Raw genomic sequence first — 27,635 nt, 5'->3', positions numbered from 1 at the left:
CTAAATGTCTGCTGACAAAACTTCATTTCTCAGTTCTCTGCACAAATCAAAATCATACCTGGAGGTGAAAAAATAACTATAGAGGCAGAGTAACAAATGAAGGTGGGCCAGAAGACAGCTATGTGTATTGTCAGCAGCTGAAACGCCCCACCACTAACCACCCCAACCTTGGGGCTAGAAGCAGGGGAGGAGGGGTATTATCTCTCTGCTTTCAGCTCCACACTGCTTTCTGACAGCACACTAAAGGCTCACCATATGTAAGTATACAGAGTAACTTTACAAGGCTTAAGTTTTTCTCAAGTCTGTGATGTTTTGACATTTCAAATGATTAGTCTTTAATAAAAAAGATAAATCAAAGGTAGGGTACCTTGGAAGTATTTTACTTAGCAATATTCTTAAATTACATCTCATAACTTTGATCCTTCCTTGGAAGTCCATACTTGAATCTGAAACTTTTATAAATTTCAGCTTTAACTTTAAAAGTACCCAATAAAGATGCAAGAAAGACAGGAATATATATATATATATTTAATGTATTCAGGATCAAATTACTTGCACTATATTTTTCTAATTAAGAAAAAGAAAAAAATTGCATAGTCTTCCTAATACCAAAGACTATTCTGTGTATCCCCTCATTAGAATCAAGTCCCTGTATCAGACATGAAAGCCATGGTAATTCTCACATTTTATGAAAGGATTGGGAGAAACTTTTTCCACCAATTTCTCCTACAACATGATTTACTTTCTTCCAGCTTTCATTTCCTGGAGAAAGCAATGGCACCCTACTCCAGTACTCTTGCCTGGAAAATCCCATGGATGGAGGAGTCTGGTAGGCTGCAGTCCATGGGGTCACTAAGAGTCAGGCACGACTGAGCAACTTCACTTTCACTTTTTACTTTCATGCATTGGAGAAGAAAATGGCAACCCATTTTGCCTGGAGAATCCCAGGGATGGGAGAGCCTGGTGGGCTGCCATCTATGGGGTCGCAGAATTGGACACGACTGAAGCGACTTAGCAGCAGTAGCAGCAGCTTTCATTTCCAGAAGAAGATATTGCTTCTTTCTATATAAGCAATGCTATTGCTATAAATCTCAATTTTTTCCTCCCATTAGAAATTATCTAATCTTTTCATATTGTAAGGAAAAATTCATCTTTTAGTGTTTAAGAATTCTAAAATGTAATTTTTCTAGTCTGTGTATCCATGGGAGTAGACAAGACTAATTTCCATGCAGAACATTAAACAGAACAATTGGGGATGTGATCTAAAAAGTATACTACAGTACAGAGAGCTATTGCTTGGCCTGTTCCTCAAACTCTTCTCTGCCTTATGGAGACCCACTCATTCTCTACTTTTAACTCCAGAAGGGCCCAGATAAGCCTAAGGTTTGTGTCAGTCAATGAAACTGTCCCAACAGGACTCTGTCACCGCACCCCCTGCCCCCGGACTTTACAGAAATATAATTGGTTCTTCCATAGTTTTGTTTATTACCTTTCTCAGTATCCATCTTACCTGTCACCCATTATATAGCAGACATCTGGTCTGGGTTGGATTGATATAACTCTAGAAGTGGGTCCTGATTAGTATATGTCAATCAGTGTTTCTCAACCTCTTGCTTCTAGATTTTGGTTCCAGAATAGGCAATGATTTTATCGCTCTTCACAGAACAAAATTCAGAATTTTTGTCTAATAATTGAGGGACAAGATTTGTTCTCTTACTCTGATGATATGGCATCTGTGAGGCCGAGGACCACTATAATTATAGCTAACACACAAAGATGGGCTAAAAGAATCCCAGAGAATTTGATCAAACCACAACCCAAACTGCACTGTGTCTGGGCTTCTATCTGTTATGTGAACCAGCAACATTTATTATTTAAACCAGTTTGTGCTAAAGATCATGTATGCATAAAGTTCTTATTACCATCTTTGTCATTACATAGATAGGCCACTTGAGAATAAGCTAAAATGAAGGGAAAAAGCCAGAAAACAACAAGAGAGATTGTTTTCTGGTGATAGCAATGAGGTACCATCTTAAATGTAAATGATAACCTAATACAGTATAGTTTATCATTTAAATTAATTTGAGTTGGGATTCTTATACTTGCAAACACAGATTCCTGACTAATTCAGTAGTATTTCTGTTTTGAACAATCAAGGGGCTCCAAGACTGGATTACTCCTCCATTGAAAGAGCCATTACAAGAACTAGATTTAGAAACAAAAGAAAACAGAAATATTGTAAATATCATGATCTTTCAGAACCAAGTTTAATATAATATAACCACTGGTCAGAAAACCTAAATTGAAGTTACAATTCAGGCAAAATAACCAATTTGCTACTTTAAAGGATAGCAGTGACTATAGTTGATAAAAGAGTTTCACTAATAGTATAGATAAATTTTATCACCATCTCAATACCTGGTTTGGTGCCCATTCTATATGCTCCCATTGGATGATTCTTATCTATTTTATACTCCAGTTTCTAAAGGAAGCTTAAGGCTTCCTCTCTTTCCACCACCATCATGAATAAAAAAGATTATGTGGATCAAGGCCAAGAGCACTGGTGAGCTCCAGTGCTAAGGGCTAAAACTTCAAAATGACATCTCCATGTGTGTGACATCTATATGGTTTCTTTCTTTTCTCTGCAGTTATCATTTTGTAAATCTCTCTTCGGGTATTGTTTTTAACCTTTTTTGGACTCTTCTCCCAAGAATCTATTATTGTCAGAGGGGTTTTGGCCCCTTCTTTCCCAGAGTCTTCCTACCCCCACCACCCTGAGGCTCTGACAAATGGGCAGAACCCTGGGGGAAGCAGACAAGCAGGTCATAAGTTTGAAAGTTAACATAGAGATTGAAAGAGAGGATATGTGTATTAGATGATACTTCAATCAGTCTATCAAAAACAGAAAAATCTCAAGAATTAATCACACAAAAAGGATATCTCAACTGTAACAGATATCAATCAGTAAATTATTTGACACTATAAATTCACTATGCTTTTAACACTGTTAAGCCTCAATTCTTCATCTGTATTAGTGGAAATAATATTTGTACTTAACTCATAAAGCTATTAAAAAAATAAAGTGTAGATACAGTCCTACAGGACCTTTATGGGTTATAGTATTTAACAAATGTTAAGTATTAAAACATACCTTTACCATGGCCCTTATTATATTGTAACAGAATTATCATATTTCTTTTAGTAGACAATATGATTATAGAGACCACAACTAATTTATATTTATGTAATATTTAGCAAAATGAGGAAGCTTTCAATAAACATATGTTCAATACATAAATAATTGCACATTTAGAGTTGAAACTTCTATTGAGGGAGAATGAGAAAAGGATTTTTCCTACAATAGTTAAGCCATATACAAATCATAGTTAAATCATCATATATAAATGGAAATAACAATGCAATAATTTGACAATTTTCGAGATTTTTGCTTTGCATTTCTACCAAATTCAATTATTTTATCTCTGAATCTGAAGTAGAGGTAATATGGACAACAAGAAAAGCAAGCACTCATCCAGTATGTACATTGCAGGCAGATTTTTTACCAGTTAAGCCACAAGGGAAGCCCCCAGTATGTAGAGAATAAAGTAAATCAAGGTGATCAAAATGAGAATCAGGAAACAGGTCGAAATGGCTCTCCTCCCCTTTCCCTGGCCTTTCTGCTCCTCCAGGAAGGAACTTAAATTTACTTCAGACGTAAGCACCACTCCTCTTAAACTGCTAACATGGAAAGCACTAAAATGCCTGAGGAGTGACAGAAATGGAAGAGCTACCAAGGGCTGTGATTATATGCTCCTGGACCTTTTTATTTATAAGGAACCATTTCTTTCCTTGTCTCCCAAATCTAAATCATCCCAATTTTTGAAAATATAACCACCTACTCCAAGTGTTTAGTTCTTATATGCTTTCAACAGTACTAGTTTTTCAGTGAAACCCTTTAACATTTTTAAAGCTCTTGGTTCCAGAACTAGCCTTCTGCCCCATAGTGAACCAGTACTGACTGGCCATAATTACAGATGTGTATGGATCCAAAAAAATATATATTTTCATTCAAAATGACAGTACTTCAGTCTCACAATTTTAAACATTATTTGCAAAGTGTATAGCTCATGAGATGGGCTTCCCTGGTTGCTCAGCTGGTAAAGGATACATCTGCAATGGAGGAAACCCCAGTTGGACTCCCAGGTTGGAAAGATCCTCTGGAGAACAGATAGGTTACCCACTCTGGTATTCTTGGGCTTCCCTGGTGGCTCAGCTGGTAAAGAATCTGCCTGCAATGCAGGAGACCTGGGTTCGATCTCTGGGTTGGGAAGATCCCCTGGAAAAGGGATAGGCTACCCTCTCGAGTATTCTGGCCTGGAGAATTTGATGGACTGTATAGTCCACAGGGTCACAAAGAGTCTGACAGGATGGAACAACTTTCACTTATAGTCCATAAAGGCTTGAAAGAAATGAAGAACTAATACGGGAAGGCTTACATTTTGGGGGAGTTTATGATCTGTAAATAAGCCAAGAAGATCAAACATAATATACTTTGTATATTCTTGAACAACCAAACTTATTGCATATCTTTAAAAGGCACTGGAAGTAGACTTCTTTTTTTTCTTCAAAATACCAGTTTAGTTTTCAAACTTAAAAGTTTATTGTCATTTCCCCCTGTGGCTTCTGTACTTTCCAGTGATTTTTATGAGGATAGTTTTTTAAATTTGAATCTCAGAAAGGCATCCTGTTTTGAAACTTAAAATGTCCTTGGCATTTAGAGTATCACTCATTTAGGTGCATTTCATAAACTTGGAAACATTAAAATTCTAACTAAGATGCTGAAGAAACAGTAGAGTTAATAAAAGAGGTTTTAAACAAATCTTCTCTAGTGATTTAATTTTCTACACAATATTACATATATTAATAGTACACAGTACTATACATATTAATTTTCTACACAAATAGTTTAGGGATGCACAGTTTGAAAATAAAAGAAACTAATTTCTCAAGTTTCTTTTATACTTTCTCTAGCAGGTGATAATGTTAAATACTTCTTTACCTAGAGGGTAAAGGGTTCATAAAGCTAGAGATCTCTGTCATAAAGTAAAAATCATATTTTTCAGGGAAAAAAAACAACAACAGGGTCACAAAGGTCTTTTTGTTTCTTTCTGCCAGTTACAAATAGACAAAATGTAAAATAACTATTAGAGAACAGGATTACTGAATTTGTGGAAGGAGACAGAGAAGAAACTTTAGTGGAGTTCAGTCTTTCCTCTGATTCCAGCTTCCTGGCTGTGATGCTCGATTAGAGGCCACTGCATTTTCCACTGGCCTGTGAGAGACATGTGATTAATCTTTGGTAAACTGAACTATTTCCAAATGGATGCCTGGTGCATAATTTCACAAGACAGTACAAAAACAGATTTTAAACCTGTTCTCTAAAAAACAATTAGCAAGCTGAAACCCTCCTTGCTATCTCTACCTAATCCACGTTAGGAAATAGTCTAAAAATTTTTGAGCTATAGAAATTCAGCAGTTTAACCCTTGGGTTATGGGAATTCTATATAAAAAAAGATCCACTCAAGGACTGTTGTTAAGACCTAGGGAAATATGTCTAGAATTAAATTCAGTTTAAAAAATTAGAGCCCTGTATTCTGTGGGCTTGTCTGAGGAGAATGATGCAAGTGGCAAGAAGCCTTCTGTGGTAAGATGAATAATCATCCCCTCTGCCCCCAGAAGAGTCCATATTTTAATTCTCAGATTCTGTGAATGTATTACACAGCAAAAGAGATTTTGCAGATCTTGAGATAGGGAGAGTATTCTAGATTATCCAGGTAACCCAGTGTAATCACAAGGATCCTCATAAGAAGGAGGCAAGGGATGAGAGTTAGAAAGTGTTAGAATTAGAGACAGAACAATTAGAAAATGCTATGCTATTGGTTTTGAAGATTGAAGATGAGGTCACGAGCTAAGGAATGCAGTGGCTTCCAAAAACTAAAAAACGCCCTGGAATACCTTGATTTTAGTCCAGAGAGACTGATTTTGGACTTCTGATATAGAAAACTGTAATATAACAAATTTGTGTTGTTGTAAGTTGCTAAATTTGTGATAACTGTTACAACATAGTAAGAAATGCATACATCTTCTCTGGTAGGTTTCCAATGTAAACCACATCAGTGGATATACCTTAACACAAAAAGCGGCCCTCGTGTCAACATTGAGGGATTCACTGAACAAGAGAGACCCAGAAAGAGAGAACCTTGTTGGGTAAATCACATTTAAATGACTGCTCTTTGGTATCATCATAAATTTTTCCTTAGCCAAAATGTGATTTAACCAGTGACAGAATCCGGAGCAGACCTTAGGACAGTGAGTGAAATAATTCCATTTTTACTTGAGGATCAGGACACACAAAGTTTGCAGGAAAGGGCTTGTTCTGGCTCAGTATATGGTTGAAGCAAGAAATCCTTCTCATGTCATTACTTTCCAAGAGAAAATTCCACCTCTACCCAAAGATCCCTACAATAAAATCACTATGAGATTTGAATCCCAGGCTTGTGCTACTAACACAGGGAAAGGGGTTTCCATACTATAGAAATCAGGGTAGATCAGCTATAGTGACATTTGTATCATACACTAAAAACACTATCTACCACACAGAGATGAGGTGAGGTGAAGTCGCTCAGTCGTGTCTGACTCTTTGCGACCCCATGGACTGTAGCCTACCAGGCTCCTCTGTCCATGGGATTCTCCAGGCAAGAATACTGGAGTGGGTTGCCATTTCCTTCTCCAACCACACAGAGAGACCCATCAATTTTCAAAGCAACACTGGATGGAAACAACAGCATCAATGGAAACCCTCCCTAGTGAATAAATCACATATTCTGGTCATGATACTGGGAGAGTCAATTCCTAGGCATGTTGACAAGAAGTCCAGGGTCCCCGAGGAGGAGAGAGGAGTCTGGGTCTCTTGAGGAGGAGATATGGGTCTGGAATTCTCAAGGAGGAGGAAAGGACAAACATTTTTTTTCTATGTTCCTTAGTCTTAGTAAGGATTCTGTAACAACGATGTATCTTGCTCAAGGATATGTTTCTCCCTAACAAGAACCTTCTGACTAATTCTGTTATCTTAAGATGTATGTTGTGGGAGTAGGTCTGATAAAAGCATATAAGGCCTTGCTAAGACTAGCAAGGTGGGCACTCTGTGTCCCCCTTCTGATGTTTGGGTCAGAAGCTTTCTCTCTCCCTTTTCATACTTCAATAAAACTCTGCTACACAAAAGCTCTTGAGTGATCAAGCCTGGTCCCTGGTCCTGAAGCTCAATCTTCTCTTTCAGAGATCACGAATCCGACATCATTCACCATAAACTATCAATACAATGAGTAACAATGATCTTGTGGACTTAGTAAGGAACTCTGAAAATCTCAAGACTTATCATTAGCACATTACGAGTTTAGACGAAAGTCATGCTTGGTCTCTTTGACAACAGTTAGGAATATTTGAGAATTAAAAGACTTGTGACCTTGTTTTGTATGCTCAGCTTGGTGAAATGATTTATATTAAATCATAGGAATTCTAGTTATAATGGAGTTCTCAGATTAATTCGATGTCAGAAACAACTATAAAATTGAAAATAAAATGTATAAAACATCTCTTTGAAGACAACTGATACAGACAGGGTTTGAGGAGCTATGATTTCTGAGAAGAAGAGTAACATAATAAGGAGGGCTCTCAAGTCAACCTGGCCTTTTCCCTGAGGCATTTCTAATTCACAAAGTGAAGGAACTGAGTCTCAGTAGAAAGCTACAGGCTCACTGGGGAGAGGCAAGAGAAGACAGGGTTTCACCCAAAGTGATTGAAGACTGACAAAATTTCAGTGGAAGTGAAAGTAACTGAGAAATTTCAGTGGAAAAGAGTGACCGGGAAGTCAGTCTAAAACTCTATATTTGATTTTCCGCTTGAAAAATTTGTGAAGTTTCACTCTGGATATGCAACAGAGTAACTAAACAGTAACTATGAGGCCACTGCAGAGCAGAAATTCCTTCCTTGGCAGACAGAGGGATTGGAATTCAGAGGGTGCTAAAGTAAAGAGAAGCTGCAACACCCAGACTTTGACGTGAGACCCCCAGAAAGGCTATGTTCATGGAAACAAATCAGCCTGAGATAGACCTGCCTGAATAAAACGAACACCGAACTTAATGATCAAGGTGATCTGCCTAGACTCTGCCTCCCAGAAGCTTAATCTCCATGACTGTTCATCACAATCTCTAGCATTCAGTAAAAAAAAATTATGAGCCATACTAAACAACAAAAAAAAGGAATGAAAGATTCAAATGAAGAGGAAAACAATAACAAAAGCAGACTCACAGGTATGGGAGTTTTACTCAAGTATGTTACAATAAGGGCTTCCCTGGTGGCTCAGACAGTAAAGAATCTGCCTACAATGCAGGACACAACAGTTTGATTCCTGGGTTGGGAAGATCCCCTGGAGAAGGGGATGGCAACCCACTCCAGTATTCTTGCCTGGAGAATTTCATGGACAGAGAATCCTGGTGGGCTGCAGTCCATGGGGTCACAAAGATTGGACATGACTGAGCCACTAACACATTCACTTTTTCATGTTACAATATATATGTTTACTATGTTTAGAATAAAAGGAAAAGAAGGGAAATTTCAGCATAGACACAACTTCATCAAAAGGAATCAAATTCTACAACTGAAAAATACTGTATTTTAAATTAAATTATTCTCTTCTGCCTCCAGAAAGAATGGTGAACATAGTAACAGACCATAACTCCCTTGAACTAGGAAAAAATATCAGATACATCACAAAAACTAAAGTTTTAAAAATATCAGAGACTTGTGGATGCAAAGAGGAATTGATGAATTAAAATACTAGAGAGAGAAGAGCTTCTCCTGGGTAAGCTGAATTCTCCAACTACTTTTTTCTGAGTATCTATTGAGTCTGCATGTACTGAGAAGAAGCCCTACAGAAGGACTCTAACAGCATAAAGGGGAAACAAGTGGGTTAATTTGTGTGACATAGAATGAAGCCCCGACACAGAGCTGGGAGGACCAGCAGAAAAGCCACTCAGCAGAACTAGCCCAAACTGCTAATTCATATAATCAGCAGCACATAAAACTATGGTTGTTATTGGTCACTAAGTTTTAGAATAAGCTACTAGATTAGGTAAAATTATAAAATTCCCTTGATGTAGGAAGATGATTCAGATGTATGTAGCTAAAATAATTTTTAAAACTAAATAGAGAAATAACAAACACAATTATATAAACAAACACACGATCAAATAAAATGATCTGTTGACTAAGAAATAAATATGGTGCTGTGATAGACACTAATTATGGACACTTTAAAAAGATAAGTGATAAAATAACATTATGTAAAGTTAAAAAATAAACTTGAAAATCTAGAACAAAGATTTTTCTAAGCAAATTTAAATTACCAAAATATCTTAAGAAGAGGTAGAAAGGAACCAAAAACTACAGAATTGAGAACGTAAAGATCTATCATTTTTTAAAAAAGAAATAAGTCATAAGCCTGGTAAAAGACAAAATTTTTCCAATTCCAAGAAGCTAGTCTAATAAAAATTTCAAAATTGGATGAAGGTTCAACAAGGTCCATGCTACTTAGGAATATCAATGTTTACAGCATGCACATTCCAAAATAAAAATAGAAAATTAAACACATTATTTATTAACTAGCAATAAAATTAAGAAATTTATCTAGGTATATCTATCATCATAATTCAATACATTAACAGAACAAACAAAAATAATGATTCATATACTTAGAAGAGGTATTTGATAAAATTCAATTCTCATTCATAGTTTTTAAAATTCAATGTTTTGGAATTTATGATATAATACAGCAACTTCTTTAACAGAACTTTCAGCAAGAAACATAATTAAAGGTACAACAAAAATGCAAAAATAGGACAAAGATGCACACTACTATAACTACTATTCAACATTCTGCTGTCAGTCTAATCAACAAAATAAGAAAAATAATATATTACAAACACTGAAGAAACAAAGTACTATCGCTGTTAGATTATACGAATTTCTACATAAAATCGAGAGTCAACTGATAAATTATAAGTAATAAGAGTCCACCAAGATGTATGTATACAAAGTCAATACACATAAAATTAACTGACTCTCCCTGGTAGCTCAGATGGTAAAGCGTCTGTCTACAATGCGGGAGACCCGGGTTCGAGCCCTGGGTTGGGAAGATCCCCTGGAGAAAGAAATGGCAATCCACTCCAGTACTATCACCTGGAGAATCCCATGGACAGAGGAGCCTGGTAGGCTACAGTCTATGGGGTCGCAAAGAGTCGGACATGACTGAGCAACTTCAGTCAGTTAGTCTAGTTTACACAGAAAGTGAAAGCGAAAGTGAAGTCGCTCAGTCGTGTCCCGACTCTTTGCGACCCCATGGACTGTAGCCTACCAGGCTCCTCCGTCCATGGGATTTTCCAGGCAAGAATACTGGAGTGGGTTGCCATTTCCTTCTCCAGGGGATCTTCCCGACCCAGGGATCGAACCCCAGTCTTCCGCATTCCAGGCAGCCGCTTTAACCTCTGAGCCACCAGGGAAGCCCAAAGTATATATAAAAATCCATATCGGGTGCTATAGGGACTAGATTCTGCATTTAACCTAAAAGGAGGTGGGCATTATATCTGGTAGTTCTATCTGAATCACATGACTGGATTTTAGGAGGAACAGTCCCTAAAAGAGCATATGATGAAAGGTAAATAAATGTTCAGCATAATGCTCAGGGACCTCCTTGAGCTCCAGATATAGTTGTGCTTGGGACAACTATATCCTTACTGTTCTAGTACCACAAGCCAACAGTTTTAACTGGTGAAGGTGGTTTGAATTGAGTTTCTGTCACTTGCAACTTGACATTTGTAAGTGTTAGTTGATATTCACTGGCAAGTTTACAGTTTTATTTACATAGATCACACAATATTTCATTGTTCACAGGGAAAATGTTTTATAGCTTTTTGCACAGCTTTAAAAAGGGATATTTTTTCCACTACATTTTCTGTTATTGCTTGTGTGTAGGAAAGCTATTTAATGTTACTATGGAATTCCTGCTACATTTTTTGGCATGTTTGTATCTCTGTGGTGTGTTGGGGGCGGTGGTGGTTGAGGTCTGTGCATGTGTAATGTAAATATAAAGATTGAGGCATTTCTTATAGATAGAAGCATTCTAACCCCAGATTCTAACATCAGGAGAACTGGTATAAATAACCACTATCTCAAATAGGGGCAGTAACATCCAAGGCCTCACCTGCTCACTAATATTGAATTAGAATATTTTACATTGCTTTCCTAATGCCATATTCTTATACTCCTAACAGCTCTCACGCCCTTATACTGAACAACTTTAAAAACCTTCGGGAAAGGACTGAGTTTTACATAGTACTTACAGGGAGTGTCCATTGTACTTCAGAAAAATTGTGGAATTAAACTATTTAAACACTTATGTTAACTTTTACTGAATTTTCTCATGTGAAGCTGATAATTCCGTGTGGAACGCTTAAACTATGGTCACTACATTACTTTATAGCTAAGATTTTATACATAAATTCTGAAATGTTTTGGCTTCCAGATGCAATAGAAATTTGTATACTGGTTTTTAAATCTGCTGACATCTGATGCAGTAATTTTGTGGATTCTGAGACCCTCGTATAAATATTCTTCAAAAGATAGATCTAATGTTATTTATGAAAGCAAAGCCTTGCACACTTTTTTTTTTTTTTCACCAAGGCCTATTTATTTTGCTTAGATCATACCAAATCGCATTAACCAAAGCCAGGCATTTATTTGTACACTTCCTCACAAAATAGTTTTAGCAATGACTCTCCAGACACACACCGCATTACCCTAAATACATGATCAGGTTCTTCATCTTCCACCATTCCCAAGGTGATGTCTGATCACCTTGGCCTGTCTTCAGCAAGAATCCTGCTTGATTGGTTTAGCCAAAATTTCCCTTACCCCTAACGTTTCCCTCTCAGCAATTTTCCAGCCACTGACCCTCACCTTGTTCCCACTTGACAGTTCTAAACACAAACGAGCTCAATCTCTCTACCCCCATGCAAAATTCGATTGCAATGATCCTATCTATACCTAACTCAATGGTCCTGAATAAAGTCTGCCTCATCATCTTTAACAAGTTTCATGACGAATTTTTTTTTTTATTTATGGCATGCTCTATAACCCAAGGAAGCCTAGGAGAAAATTCAGAAAACCTGAGTCTACTAGAAACGACACATCGAATACATGTCTTACTTAGAAAAGTTTTCAAGCTGTAAATACACTGTATTGTTTGTAAGCATGGTATTTTTAATAAAGTCCCTTATTTTGTGATGAGTTCCCTAAATACAGCGACTTTCATTTTTGCAGGTTTTTTTGTGTTTGTTTAGTGAAAAGCGCCCTCCACCCCGCCCCCAACCCCCATCTTAGCCCTTTTTAGGAATCCTTTTTAGGAACCTTCCCCAAGCCTCCTGCTGGCTTTAATACTCATTTTTTACTCCTCCATGCCTGAGTACAGAACTAATACTTGGTAAGAATTTGGCTCTGGGGAGTGCTATGTTGAGTGACAAATGGATGAGGATGAAGGTTTTATTGAAGCGTCTGAACCGCATTTAATTTTCCGTGTTGCTTTATTTGTTCCTCCTAGCCCTCAGGATATTGAATTTTGTGGGCTCCAGTTGGGTCGTTGGTACTTCAGGTTTTTAGTAATAAGAAACATAATCTGCTTTTCCCGTTAGGATAATATCCTCATTTGTATTAAGGGCGGCTTACTCCAAACTGTTTCACATAGTCTTTTTTCCAAACCTCCTGAACGAACACATTTTCCCGTTGAGCACTGGCATTGCTTCAGCGGCCTCCGGTGACCTCCCGGCTTGGCAACCTGCACCCCACTCCACAGGAACCAAGCCTGGACTCAGCGGGGCCTCGAGCGCCTCCCCAGACCTTCTCTCCTGCTTTCCCTCCCATCACTCGGGATCCAGCTTCGCTCCAGCCGCCTCAGCTGTCTGCGACAGCGACACCCCCTCCTCCCCTCCTGCGGCTCCCCCGCCAGCTCGCCGCGCCAGACAGCGGGTAACCGCCGCCTCCGCCGGGGCATCCCGGCTCCATAGGCCTAGCGCGCTCCAGACACCTGCCTCTCACTGGCCACCGCCGCTGCCCCTCACCCGGCATCCCTCTCGGCAATTGGCCCCCGGCCGTCGCTCGTCATCCTCAGCCTCGCCTCGAGTCCCGCCTCCGTCGCCGGGTCATTTAAGTTTATCACAAATAAATAAATAAAGGAGGAAATAGAAATGCGTAGAAAGTAAAAGCAGTCGGGAGGGGGCGGGGGCGTGGAGAAAAAAGGGGGGGGAGGAGTAGACAACCAAACTTGATTGTGTGTGTGTTGACCAATCACGACTCACCCCAGTCCAGTCTGACGGGCTCTCTCAACCAATTGCCTCCTAACTCTCGGATCAGTGAACAACGAGATATGACTGACCTCTCCAGAGTGGGCGAAGGTGCGGCAGAGGGTGGGAAGTGGGAAGACTCTCGACCAATCATCTGTTAACAGTTCTCTGAGCGAAGTTTCCATAATCCAATGTGTGTCTGGGATAGCGGATTGGGCTTCTCCTGGTCCAATCGAAGCTGGTAGAGATGAGGGAAGAGGCAGATGGGGTGGGGACAGGTGAAGGGGAGGAGGAAGAGTGTATTTTGTTTATGGGCGGCAACCTCACGAGGGGCGTCCCATCCTTATTGGCTCATTGAAGCGAAGAGTGGCATTAGGGCAATCCAATAGTAGAAAAAGATAGAGGGTTCGCGATGTGAGGCGCCCAATGTGGGCCTTCTGCCGAAGAAGTAGGGGCGGGGGGAAGTTTAGGAGTTGAGGAAAGAAGATTAAAGAGCGCGAGGAGGTAACGCCAAAAACTCTAATTTGTTGTGAGGCGGGCGGGAGGGGTGTGTGCGAGCCGTGGGGGACGGGGCGTCTGTGAGGCGCTTGGAGTTGGGGGCGGCGGGACGGGAAAGGAGGGGCGCGGGGTGGGGTTGGGGGAGCGAGTTAGAGTGGCGAGCCCGCGGGCCGTTGGTCCGCAGAGCGCGCGCCCCTTCCCCCGGGCGCCCCGCCTCGCTCCCCCTTCTCTTGGCGCCCCTCCTCGCGCCGGGCTGCGGCGGCGGCCTCGCCCGACCCCGCGCGGAGGGAGGGAGCGCGGGAGGGTCCCGGCTCCTAGGAGCGGGCGGGGCGTCCCGCAGCTGGAAACGAGTCTTCTGCCTTCTTCTCTCTATTCCCCGCGCCTGGAGTTGCCGCTTCCAAGAAGAGGAGCTGAGGGGGACTAGCCTGGGCTCAGGAGCTACTAGAGGCGCCCGCTTGTCTTCCGCCCCCTCCCTTCTCGCCCTCCCCCGCTTGCCGTGGCTCTGGCGGTCTCTGGAGCGTCTTCTGAGAACTGGGGGGCGGGAGGGGTCCTGGCCCCAGAGCCGCTGGACGCCCCTCCAGACGCCCGAGCTACCGGCCGCCGCCTGCTTCGCTGCTACGACTCTAGAGGAGGGGGTTTGGGAAGGGAAGACACTCCTTTCCTTCTTTCTCTCCTCCTGTGGGTCCCCGTGGAAACATTAAAAAGAAAGAAAAAAAAAACACGGTTTTCCATAGCCGAGAGAAATGGTTGGAAGCTTTTTGAAAGTTTTAAAGAAATGCACTGTTTTACACTGTTTAATGCATTACTATCCGTGTGGCTTTCTGGTCTTTTCCCACCACCCGCCCCACGCCCCGCCCCTCTTGAAGCTGTTATCCTTTTTAAGGATGCTGAAGAGGCAGGAGGCAGGGATTTTCTAAAAGTTCTATTGATAAACACACTTGCACAAACATATGCTATGCACACAAACTATAAACATTAGCGGAAAACACAATATGGCGTACAGCTATCCTACCTAGCGCGGTAATCCGCTGATCTCTTAAGGCAGCCTAGTTGAATGGGGTCAGTAGCAGGATGACAGTTCTCCAGTAAAAATCTGAATGAAGCAGGAAGTAATTTGGAAGCAGCCGGTGGGTTAAGTACTGTCTTCGAAATCAGCATTGGCCCAAGATAAGTTGAATTTGTTAATGTTCTAGACATGTGAAAATTGTCTCAGCTGCTTCTTAGCATTAGAAAAACCGAAATGTTGCTCAAGTGGAGTTTTCTTATCCTGTGGTCATGTGTATATTTCAGCCAAGAAAATGAACAGAGAACAATGTTTTCAAGCAAACTCTTTTCTAAAGTTACTATTGTTGGTATTGAAAGTTTTAAAACATTAATTATAATGACTGTTTTGTAAAAAAAACTTCTCCAGCTTTACACATTAAATAATCAGTTATAATTGTGCATGCGTGCAACAAATTCATAAATGACTTAACTTTCTTATCTGTTGCTCCTAATACCATACACCCTTAGCTATCACTTGGGAATAGTTAAACCCTTCCACCCCACCACACCCCCACGTATAAATTTGATCAATCCAATTTTGACTAAGTCCTGCATTTCCCTTGTTTGTAGGAAAGAACCACAGCAACAATTTACATTATTTTTTTTAATGCCCTTGTTGCTCTTTGTCATTCTTAATCAGAGTGTATCAAAGTTGATGCACATATAGTACATGGTAATACCGTTCACTGTGTCTTCTTGGGAGTAGTCGAGAAATTTTGAAGTTGTCCTTGAACTGCTGATGTTACTCATTGTTTAGCTGTCAAGGCTTAAGAATACATGGTGCTCAAATAAACAGATGAGAAGAAAAAAAAGTGAGTTTTCTTTAATTAGCTGCCCAGTGAGTTTAGCAGTTGGGTATTTTTGGCTTTGTAAAATCAGATCTCATAGACCAGGGGAATAAAGGCCATTTGCTTATGAAGATCAGGTGACAGGTTAACTGGCTACAGCCTCCAAAGCAATACGACCTTTCATGGTGAGATCCCAGTTTTAACAGACTGAAGAAAGAAGTTTAAAAATTGTCAAATTTTATCCAGTTTTAGGAAGAAGTTTTTGTGCTTACCTGTTTAGTTCATTTAAGGTGCCAGTATTTTTAAATTGCTGCTGTACCAAGAAAATATGTTGTATACTAGCTACTAGAAGTGGTTACTGAAAGACTATGAGTTTAAATGGATTACTAGAGGAAAGAACAGTTTACATGTGAGGGTTATAGTTTTGGTGTGTGTATGATGGGAGGAAGAGGGGCGTTGTTCAGAACTGCTAGTTAATGTGATGCCAGCGTCGGAAGCGGTCAGTAGGTTTTTGAGGTTCACATATATCCAGCTACTCTTGTTGTCAAATTAATATAATTTTGATTACTCCATATAGGAATAAAGTCCAAGGTGGGGGGACATTTTAAATGAATTACTTTTATCTCAGTAGTCAGTCTTCAGGGACTTACTTGGTGGCTCAGATGGTAAAGAATCTGCCTGCAGTGCAGGAGACCCAAGTTCGATCCCTGGGTCAGGAAGATCCCCTGTAGAAGGGACTGGCAACCTACTGTAGTATTCTTGCCTGGAGAATTCCTTGGACAGAGGATCCTGGTGGGCTACAGTCCGTGGGGTCGCAGAGAGTTGGACGACTGAGCCACTGACAGACACAGAGTGAGTCTTCAGGAGACTTTCCAACCAAATTGGAATTCCCAGAAAAAAATTAGGTCATTTCAGAAGATTAATAAAAGATACAACTAAGTTCCTGTAGAAGGATCTAAAATTTATAAATGAATTACAACTTATTCCAGATATTTTACAATAAGTGGTAAGAGATTCTTCAAAACATTTGGAATATAGAAGTGTAGCTTAACGGGTTCTAACTTATTCTCTGAAATAATTTGTTTATGAAATGGATATCTAAATTCATCTAACTGTTCTGGACACTGTTCTAGATGCTTGGGATGTAACAGTGAACAAGAGAAAAAATTCTCTGCCCCGGTGGAGTTTTCATTGTACTGTTGCATACACATCATGTATTTAGATTGCTAAAAGAAGGTTTTTTGGTATGAAACTTTAAAACCTAGCTGTTTTCTCATTTCAAGGATCAGGGAGGTGTTCATCAACTGCCAATGATAAGCAAGGAAGACCTTACAGTACTTTATTGCTGATTTGTACCTTTTGTTATTGTCATGAAACATTCTCCATACATTTCAGTAGATCTTTTTAACAGATAGGGTTTTATTTTTAAGCATGCCTTTGAAATAAATAAAATATTACCTTATATTAAAAAAATCTGTGTCTTGGAATTTACTCTGAAATTCCTATGGAGCTTTTGTCGGCAAATTATGGTAAAACATAATCTAGAATATCTTAATTTTTTTAGTTTGTTTTAAGAATATGTCTGAAAAATCAAGTGCCTAAATCTTTTCTTCAGTTGTGGTTTTTTATCAAGAGAAGATGGAAATTTGTTGTAATTAATTTATAGGTGACTTTAAAGAGAGAAAAAGAGAGAGGCCTGCAAAAAAAAATGCTTTGTTATTTAAACCTTTCTTTCAAACTACAAAAGCATTTGATTGGCACTTCTCTGATTTAATAGCCCATTTGTAATTCAAGAGGAACATTACAGAAGATTTTAGCATTACTTTAATCATTTAGTCTGTAGGTGTAAAAATCCTAGGTTTCTAATTGAAGGAAACTTGGTGCCTGGTTAAGGGAGTAGATTTAGCAGTGAGTTTGTTACTTCAAGTAGTGGGTGTCTCACTTTTCCAAAACCTGGTTCACAGTTCTCAAATAACAAGTTCTGATTTTCTTATTTTTCTCTAACACAGTGAATTTTATTTTGTTAGTCAAATATGAGTTACACAATCCTACCTCCAGTTCTTCCGTTCCCTGCTGTGAAGAGCTTGAATTTCTATACCTACACTAGATCTTTATGCTAATTTGTAGCAGTAATCAACTCTTCCAGAAAGAGTACATGTTAATACACTTTAGAGAACTTTGAGAGTGCCTGTGGCTATTTGAATACTGACCTGGCAGAATCTGAAAGCTATCAATAGGAAGATTTAGGACAAAAAGCAGAGAGTGTAACTAATAGAGCGTATTGTTCAGCTGAAATCTTTTTTAGAAAGCAAAGAATGGTTGATAGAATGTTAAAAATTAGGAACTTTTTCTAATTCTAGTAAAGATAGTTGATCAATGTGTGTTTATGTGCATGTCAATATATATTTATATGTGATCAGTTTTTGAATAAAGATTTATTTCAGTACTATATAATTATAGTCCTGCCTTGTGGTAGGCGTTCAAAGTTCCCAGGTGATTTTGTTGAACACACTTTATTACGTACCAAAACTTTGCTCTGAGTAACAACGTAGTAAATTTTGTGTTAATTTTGGCTTAAAATTTATTTTTGGAACTTTTTTGCTTTGTTTTGGCCATACAGTGCACGTGGCCTGTGGGATTTTATGTCTTATTTCCCTGACCAGGGATCAAACCCATACAGTGGAAGCAAGGAGTCTTTACCACTGAATTGCCAGGGAAGTCCCAAGGAAGTTTTTCAAAGCATGATTACTAAGCAGCACGTAAAATGAATGAAATCTGAAGTGAAGAATTGTTCTAACCCTGGATTGACATAATAAGATAGTTGCAAGTTTGAAAAAGAAGTATTTCATAGAGTAAAAGATAAAATCTTGACATCTGACAAATTTCAATAAAAATAAAATAATGACTAATTCTATTAATATTCATATTTTAAAGGTAAGTGCAAGTATGTGTACAATGCATTTTAAGTGAAAATTTGGGGTGTTATTGGCTAGACACAGTCATTTCTTTGCCAGAGATACTAGGCTGTGTAAAGGCTAACCATCTGTCAAGTGATAGAAACAAAGAAAGGTTTAATATACTAGCCTAAAATTTCCACAAACTTGTTTTGAATTTTATTGTCATTTTGTTTTGGCCTTCATATTCTGTGTTGAGTATGCACTGGGTCAGTCACCCCACTTTGTTTTATGAACAAACTATTCAAGGTCTAGATAAGGTTATTGCAGCTGATGTGATCTCGAGGCAGGATAAAATATGTTTTGATTTTGCTTCAGTGTAATGATCAAAAAGCTCACAAGTGGGCCACCCATCGGCAATTATACAAGTGACTTCAAGCACACTTATTTTCACCCACCCATTCTGAATTTTGGGTGTCTTAATTCTTTTGCTTTATATATTGAAGCTTCATATTTCAAACCCATTCCTGAACTATTGGGGGGGATGGGGAGAGTAGCAACAGGAATCCAGATTGCATGTTTTAGGTGCAATATGGTGAGATGTGAAATTGAAACAGCAGATTGGTGAGAAAGTTTAGTTTCAAACAAATATAAACTCGTTTGTTTAGTGAAGTCATACACAAAACAGTAGTCTTTATTGACAGGGCAACTTTTTTTTTTCCCGTAACTTCCACATCATGAAGTCACCATTGTTGTTTGATCCAGCAGTCTGTTTCTGAGGTATCATGTAAGAAAAAGAAGCCCCAATATTGCTGATTGTAATGATATACTTAGATATGCCAGGCCGAGGAATTATTTATAGCAGTGCTAATTGTATCAATAAAAATAGCAATATTAATACTGTGAGTGTCAAAATCCATTCTTGACAGTATGAGGTAAACAGAACTATAGTCAAACAAAGCAGGCAGCCTGTCTCTACTGTCAGCTCATGAATATACACTTCAGGAAAAATGCACACACAGTTTAGAGAATTAAGTAGACTGCTTTAATCTCTTTTTCAATTACTTTTGACCTTTTTAAAAAATGTTTTAAATAATATTAAACAATAATTATTTTCAATTATTCAAACGTTTAAAAAACCTCAGATTTTTAGTTTTGAAATTATTGGCAACCATTTTCTTACTGACCTTTGTTTCTAGAGACTTATTTACTTATATATAACAATGCTTTATAAATTATCAGCAATTCGCTTTCTTTGTACTTCCATTTTGGGGATACAAATTAACATCACAAAAGGAACCTCAAACAATGTACAAAATGAAACAAACCCCATCACTACTATACATGTACACACAACCAGTAAATCTTTGACTTCCTTTAGGCATTAAAAATATTTCTTACATGGTTTTAAGAAAGGGTATAAATTTTCTTTGTAATTGATATTACTTCTGGTCAGTTTTTGCAGATTTATGTTATTTTATTTTCCAGGAGTATAAAATCAAGTGAGAAGTCATTAAGTCCAACAGTTTTTAACTTAAGGGGACAACATCTAACTTATTGGCTGATCCCTTATATATTACGTTGAATTCTCTTTTTACTGCACTTTGTCAGAAATTTCAGATGTAGAGTTTGGAAAGATTGTTCTAGATCTAGTGCTACAGCCAACTAGTTGTATGATCTTAGGCATGTTGCATGATCTGTTTGGATCTCTACCTTCGCTTCCTTCACCTTCAGGGTCTCTCTCTGTTCTGTGAGTGTAGTGTTTTGATACTTGAATCTTTATCTTCAGGTAAAGTGACTAGATGTGATGTGCAGAGGGGCACAGGAAAGAGTATATGTAAAATATGTGTCTTTGCCTTTTACTTTCAGCCCTGGATAAAAGTTTCATTTTAATGATGCTTGCTTTTAAATATAATAGTACAAGTTTAAGAGCCGCAATATTAAGTACTGATAATCTTTTATAGTTGGTAACTATAATAAGCCTGGGCTTCCCTGGTGGCTCAGAGGTTAAAGCGTCTGCCTGCAATGCGGGAGACCCAGGTTTGATCCCTGGGTTGGGAAGATCCCCTGGAGAAGGCAGTGGCAACCCATTCCAGTATTCTTGCCTGGAGAATCCCATGGACGGAGGAGGCTGGTAGGCTACAGTGCACGAGGTCACTAAGAGTCGGACACGACAGAGCTACTTCACTAAGGCTCACTAATAAGTCTATTAGTTTACGTAAATTTTTACCAGCTCATCTTCACTCAAGTAGATATATTGGTAATATAATTTATAAACATGATTCTTTGCATTTCACTCTGCATAAGTTGCTTAAGTGGAGAAAGGTAATAACAGAAAATTATCTCAGTCATTTTCTAATTCTGGAAAATATATGGATAGATAGATATATTTGAAGAAAGATTAACTTGGTTTTTGTGCTATTTTAAAGTAAACCATAAATAAACTGAGTATGAGGGGCCATCGCCATATAGACCTTATAAAACTGGTAATTCTTATCTGTTGTATTTGATCTTTGATTCTACATTGTACCCACCCAGGGATAGATTTACACAGGAAGGACAGTAAGATAGACTAAGGAAGTTGACTCTATTTTGATGAAGAATAGTGGGAAGGACTTGTGTTAGAAAAGACTTTGCAGCTATTGTGCTGTCATATACAGAAACAAATTGCACACAATTTTTGTGTACCTACTTGTAGGTATTTGTTTAATGATGACCTTAAAGTTTTCATTTAGAATTTCATTCTCAGTTTCTTTTTGATTGACTCATACTCCTTTGGCTGGTCTGAGTGTTAGTGAGAGGCTCAAAACCATCAAACCCTTTACCTGTTCACAAATGGAAGCAGCTATCTGGAGAAAGCTATATAATCTTTGGTTTGTCTCCCTCTCATACACCTATCCATAACTCTTGATATTCTTGGTACTGCTCTTAACATTTTATAAATTACCTAATAGACAGACTATACAATAAACTCAACAATGTGTTAGGCAATGCTAAGCTATTTGGGGGTGCTTCCCCAGTAGCTCAGCAGTAAAGAATCCACCTACAGTGCAGGAGACCCAGGAGATGCGGGTTCAATCTTGGGTTGGGAAGTCTCTTGGAGGAGGGCATGGCAACCCACTCTAGTATTCTTGCCTGGAGAATCCCCTGGACAGATAGGAGCCTGGCGGGCTACATAGGGTTGCAAAGAGTTAGACACAACTGACGCAAATGAACACCCAAGCTATTTGGGAGAAATGAAAAAAACTAAATCAACCATAGTGCAGAAAAGGTGCTATGAGTACTTCAATGCATGCAAATAAGGGGGAAAAATAAGAGAGAGATTTAGAAAGGAGGCTTATTTTAGAATAGAAGTTAACTGAAACCCAGCCCATGTACTGAGGAATTAATGTAGACCCTTTCCTAATGGCATTGGTACCAAAAATACTAGCAAGCTTATTGATTGTAAGCATAGTGAGAAGAAAACAAAATATATTCTGTTCTTGTACTAAACAATGATAACAATAACAACTACAGTAGCCAACATTTATGAGCACTTATTCTGTACCAGACGTTGGTTATATCTACATATTTTGAGAGAGACACTGTTATTATGTCATTTTTAAAGATAAACTAAAGCTCAGGAAGGTTAAGTAACTTCTTAAAAGTCACAGAATATAACAGCTGGAAATGCAAACTCAAGTCCAACTCCAGAAAATCTAAGGTCTTAATCACTCTTCATCATGCCTCTTATGGGACCATTTTCACTGAATACCAACCCTGATTAGTACTGGTAATTTTATTTCAAGAAGGACATAGTGGATTTGGAGAAGGTTCTGGAGAAGGGCACAATGTGAAAGAGCTGTAAGTGGGAGGAATGTTTGCTGTGCCAAAGTTTGTTTTTAAATTAACTTTTCAGTCTAGAAGTACAGATCCTGAGAGGGAGTTTGTCTGAAGGTTTTAACAGTGGATGGACCGGGTGGCTGCTGCCTGATTTGTTTGGATGCAGCATTGGAGCTGGGTAACATATTAAAGCAGATGGAAGAAAATGAGTAGGAGCAGGTCAAGGGAGCATTAGACACTGGGAGTACTGGGAAGGCAGAGGTCAAAAAGGAGACCTAAATCGAACAGGTTGAGGAACCAAGAACTGGGATCATACAGAAAAATAAGGATGACGCAGAATAGAAACAATATATTGAAAACTTTGGTCAATCCTACTGACTTTGGAAGGCACCCGTGTTTTTGTTGTTTGAACCCCTGTAGTTGTTTCAGAGCCAACAACTGGCTTAAATAGGAGCCACCTAGAGTTTGGGATACAAAGGCTGCTATGGTTTTGGCATAAAAAGCATGATCATTGATACTAACTTAAAATTAGCCAGTAAATTTAGATGCATTACCAAGAAATGCAATTTAGCACAAAAGCCTATATGGTAAATCTGAGAATAGCTGTCATTTATTGAGTACCTACCATGTGCCCCTCAATTCTGAAATCACTATTTCTGAAGGGCATTTATAGTACAAGTTTTTGTCTGCCGTCCAGTTTTTAAATATAAGAAAACACCTGTTAGCTTTGCTGAGAATTTGATGAGTAAAACAAATTAAATTATAGCCTAATTTTACTTCATTTCACTTTGTAATTTAGCTTATGATGTCTCCTCTTCCCATAGTCATGGAGCCTGGCTCTAGCAGACTTAAGGTGGAATAGAGTCTAGACTCCTCTAAGTAACAGTAACTTTTCCTTCATTTGTTGCTATACCAAAAGAAAGGTTCAATTTTATTTGATAGGATGAATGCATTTCTATTGGAGTAATAGGTTCAAATGATCAGTGAAGGCAAAGTTAATATACATGAGTTTGGATTATATTTATGATTGCCCATATGAGTTAATGAAAAGGGAATTACATAAACTTTTAAAGTGATTTTTTTAAATTTAAAATAATTTTAATGATGTCAAACCAAATACGGATAGGTATACCTGAATGCATAGTCACCCTTTTTCTACAAGGTACTGGAGACTTCAAAAGTTTTTAAGAGGTAATATTCATTGTTGAGCTATATTACATATATATGGTGGGGCAGACTCAATGAATAATGGAAGAGCTACACTATCACTTATGTGTCTTTAGTTTTCCTTATGACAATATCTCTGATATATTCTTCAGACTACTCTCATTTCTAGTACATTAAAAAATACACTACAATATACATTTGTATGTTTCTAACACAATATACTGTGAAGTTAGAAAGATAATCAACATTCAGTTTACGTGTGACATCTTTCCCCTTCAAGTTTATTGTCATTGGTACTCTTTTGTTCTGTTCTTCTGACATGCTGTAGTACCTAGTCTTTTCAACAGCTGTGTTGTTTGCATCTTACTTTCCCTTTATATATCTGACCCTTAGAGAAATACCTTTGAAAATTCAGCCTCTTGGTAATTTTTCTTCTAGCAAAGGTTTGAGAACAAGACAATAGTATGATGAAGGGGTGATTTGAGCTGAAAATGAACGGGATTCCAGACCTTTCTGATTCAGGTATTTCAGCAGTTGTTATAAAGTGAATTGCCAGAGTGTGTAAAACCCCAAAATAAATGGTGGTTCTTTTTCTGTAATTTCATGTCGTATATACCTCTGTTTCTATTATTTGTGTAATGATCAATTGTATTATGCAGAATTGGGTGCGTCCATTCTTTGACATTCATCACCTGGAAAGATAGCATTCAGATTTATACTACACTGAACTGCAGATCCTTAAGGGCAATACCATATTTTATTAATCTGTGAAGCCTTAGTGCTTAGCACAGTCTCTGGCACGTTGGAGGATTCAGGGTTGATGAGACTGTTCGTAACTTTCCTGAAAGATTACCTTGATCCTTGCTTACCAGACTATCATTCCTTATTTTCTGTTGACTGGTTCAAATTTAGCATTGTTCCAGTTGTTATTACCTAATATAGGCTTTCTCTGTACTTTTCTAAGACCCAAATATTTTTACACATGCTCATGCTTTTCTATCATTTTAGATACTTAATGAAATTCTGTCATGGCAGAAGTTGCAATAAAAAATTATATTTACCATGATTCAGAAAAGAAATATATCAGATATGGCCCATCAATGGTAAAGCAAATCTACTACAATCAATTCAGGATATTGTATTGAATAGAGTACACAGAATTACATTACCTAGTGATTCAAGGATGAAATCCAAATTTCATATCCTATATGATTCCTATCTGGATAGTAGAACAAACAGTCCAGAGTATTTTTTTACACTTAATAGATTGTAATGAGATTTTTAGCATTTTATATGAGCTTCCTAATTCTTAAAATAAGTTCATAAAATTTCACACACCTATAAAACAGAGCTTTAGATTATTTTACCTTATTATGTTTAGAAGTCTAGTCCAGTGAAACACTTTAATGTTCTTGATATTATATCCTTAGCTCTCCTAAAAAGCAAAAAAGGTAATTGGGCTATGAAAAATATGGAGGGTAGTATCATATAAGCCACTGTGTAGGATGGATGTTTAATTCCTGTATAACAACTGATCTGCTTTTTCTTGTTTATAAGACTTGCTAGTTAGACAGTAGGAAACTTAGCATGACTGGCCGAAGTTGTAGTTTGTCTTTCTACTAACTGAAACAGCAGCACGTAGATTTGAAGTTGTTTCCGAAACAAAAGATAATTATGTCCTAGAATAATTAAAACTGGGATTTCATTAAAGTGTACTTCAAATGATTAATAGCTGTAGTGTTTTTTTGGAATTTGTACCTAAGAACATAAAGAGAGCTTATTGCCATTTTTATATATTCAAGAGTATACTTTGTGAGGGAAGTATTGATTCTTGGGAATAATTATAACAAAGTCCCAGATAACTCCAGGTTCATATGTGCCCCCCACCCCCTGCCACCAATATTTTTAAAATTAAGGATTCAGAAAACAACTTGACCTAGGTATGGCAATCTTCTCCTTCACTTCCAATTCCTGACTTTTGGTATCAAATCACTGCTGAGATCTGTGAACAATTGCCATGACACCTGGGACAGAAAAACTGCTTTGAGGGTTTTCTTCCTTCAGCTGGGCAAGCAACTAGAGAACAGTACTGGAGTTCAGGGATAAAGATCAGGAAACAGTAGACACTGTAACCAAGAGTTTGGGCTTCAGAGGGTGTGAACCACAATGAGAAAAGGTTAATTTTTGCCTGTTTTATATATCCAAGTCTCTCCAGCTATCTAAAAAGTCCAAGTAGCTGAATGCACTGGCTGAGTTTTCTCTGTCCCTGAGGCTGAAAGAAAATTCAGAAATAAGGCAACAGTGATCTACCTCCTCATGACCTGGCAGGGAATTGGTAGACTATCTACATTTCTTTTCTCCAAGTGTTAACACTTATGCCATTTAGGATACTCCAACAACCAAACCAGAGCTCCAGTGAGATATCAATAAAAAATAACAAACCTTTTAAAAGGCCCTAATGCACCCCACTCCAGTACTCTTGCCTGGAAAATCCCATGGACAGAGGAGGCAGGTAGGCTGCAGTCCATGGGGTCGCTAAGAGTCAGATACGACTGAGCGTCTTCACTTTCACTTTTCACTTTCATGCATTGGAGAAGGAAATGGCGACCCACTCCAGTGTTCTTGCCTGGAGAATCCCAGGGACTGGGGAGCCTGGTGGGCTGCCGTCTATGGGGTCTCACAGAGTCAGACACGACTGAAGCGACTTAGCAGCAGCAGCAGCAATGGTAAGGGAGAGAGGAAGATCAGGCAGGAAAATTAACAGTACCTACTCTAAGCAACTAGTAATGTTGGCAAAAATAAATGAAACCTCAAATTTGAAATATAACAAGAGCACTTAAGGAAATACAAATACAGAACAAAGAAGAATTTCAGATACTAAGACAAACATATCTCAGTTGAGCTATTTGATGGAAAAATCAGAAGAGAACGTGATCACTGTTGAAATGTGAATCAGTGAACCGAAAGACCAAGTATGAGATACCAAAGTACATAGCACAAAAATAAAACATGATGAAAATCTTGATGAGACCCCAAGGATGAGTCTTGGAGGATAGTTTAGAAATCAAAATGTGAATAGTAGGAATTACAGAGGGAGAAATAAGAACAGAAAGAGGAGAGGTATAAATAAATAATAGAAGAAAATTTCTTTGTGTTTAAGAAATATCAGAGTCTGTGAATTGAAAGGGTTTATTGATTTACGGTCTTGATTGAAAGACAAGGCTCACTTAGGCATGTCCTGATAAAGGTTCTGAACTCTAAAAATAAATTGAAACTAAACTCCCAAGTAGAAAGAACAAGTTTCTCCTATACAGGGGTAAAATATTAAAGTATCATAGAACTTCATATCTCTAACATAGGAAGCAAGAAGATAGTGGAGTGACATTCAGTTCAGTTCAGTCAGTTCAGTCGCTCAGTCATATCTGACTCTTTGCGACCCAATGAGTTGCAGCACTCCAGGCCTCCCTGTCCATTGCCAACTCCTGGAGTTCACTCAAACTCATGTCCATCAAGCCAATGATGCCATCCAGCCATCTCATCCTTTGTCGTCCCCTTCTCCTCCTGCCCCCAATCCCTCCCAGCATCAGAGTCTTTTCCAATGAGTCAACTCTTCGCATGAGGTGTCCAAAGTACTGGAGTTTCAGCTTTAGCATCATTCCTTCCAAAGAATGACATTAATGGACTGCAAAAGGAAAATGACTACAAGTCAAGAATTTCAGTGGCCAGAAAGTTGTTATTTGCTAGTCAAGGTGAAAGAAATACATTTAGGGAAAACCAAAACTCAGAACATAGGATTATTATTCCTTATGCAAGACCTGAGAATAAATTATAAGCAAACAACAAATAAACCAGGGCATAGATTTCCAGATGAAAAGCAAAAGAAATAGTGGTGAATAATGAACATTTATTTACAATTGTGTGTGTGTGTGTTGTGTGTATAATTTCATTAAGAGATACAGATAGATGGCTTG

General features: G+C 38.3%; 1 protein-coding gene across 27 annotated transcripts in view; it reads left to right on the top strand.

Annotated features, from left to right (window-relative positions):
• Positions 1-13,691: 13,691 nt before the first annotated feature.
• Positions 13,692-27,635, top strand: part of ZBTB20 (zinc finger and BTB domain containing 20) — an 838,712-nt gene continuing 824,768 nt past the window's right edge. For 11 of the 27 annotated variants that reach the window (XM_069553780.1, XM_069553617.1, XM_069553866.1 and 8 more), the window contains exon 1: positions 13,692-13,955. The gene's annotated coding sequence lies outside the window, so the exon portion shown is untranslated. The remainder of the gene's footprint in view (positions 13,956-27,635) is intronic. The other 16 variants (XM_069553824.1, XM_069553772.1, XM_069553813.1 and 13 more) reach the window with 4 other exon arrangements.

Source organism: Ovis canadensis, chromosome 1, assembly GCF_042477335.2.
Source record: "Ovis canadensis isolate MfBH-ARS-UI-01 breed Bighorn chromosome 1, ARS-UI_OviCan_v2, whole genome shotgun sequence".
Classification (NCBI taxonomy): Eukaryota; Metazoa; Chordata; class Mammalia; order Artiodactyla; family Bovidae; genus Ovis; species Ovis canadensis.
The sequence above is the reverse complement of the archived record's forward strand: the minus strand, read 5'-3'. Positions and strand labels throughout refer to the sequence as shown.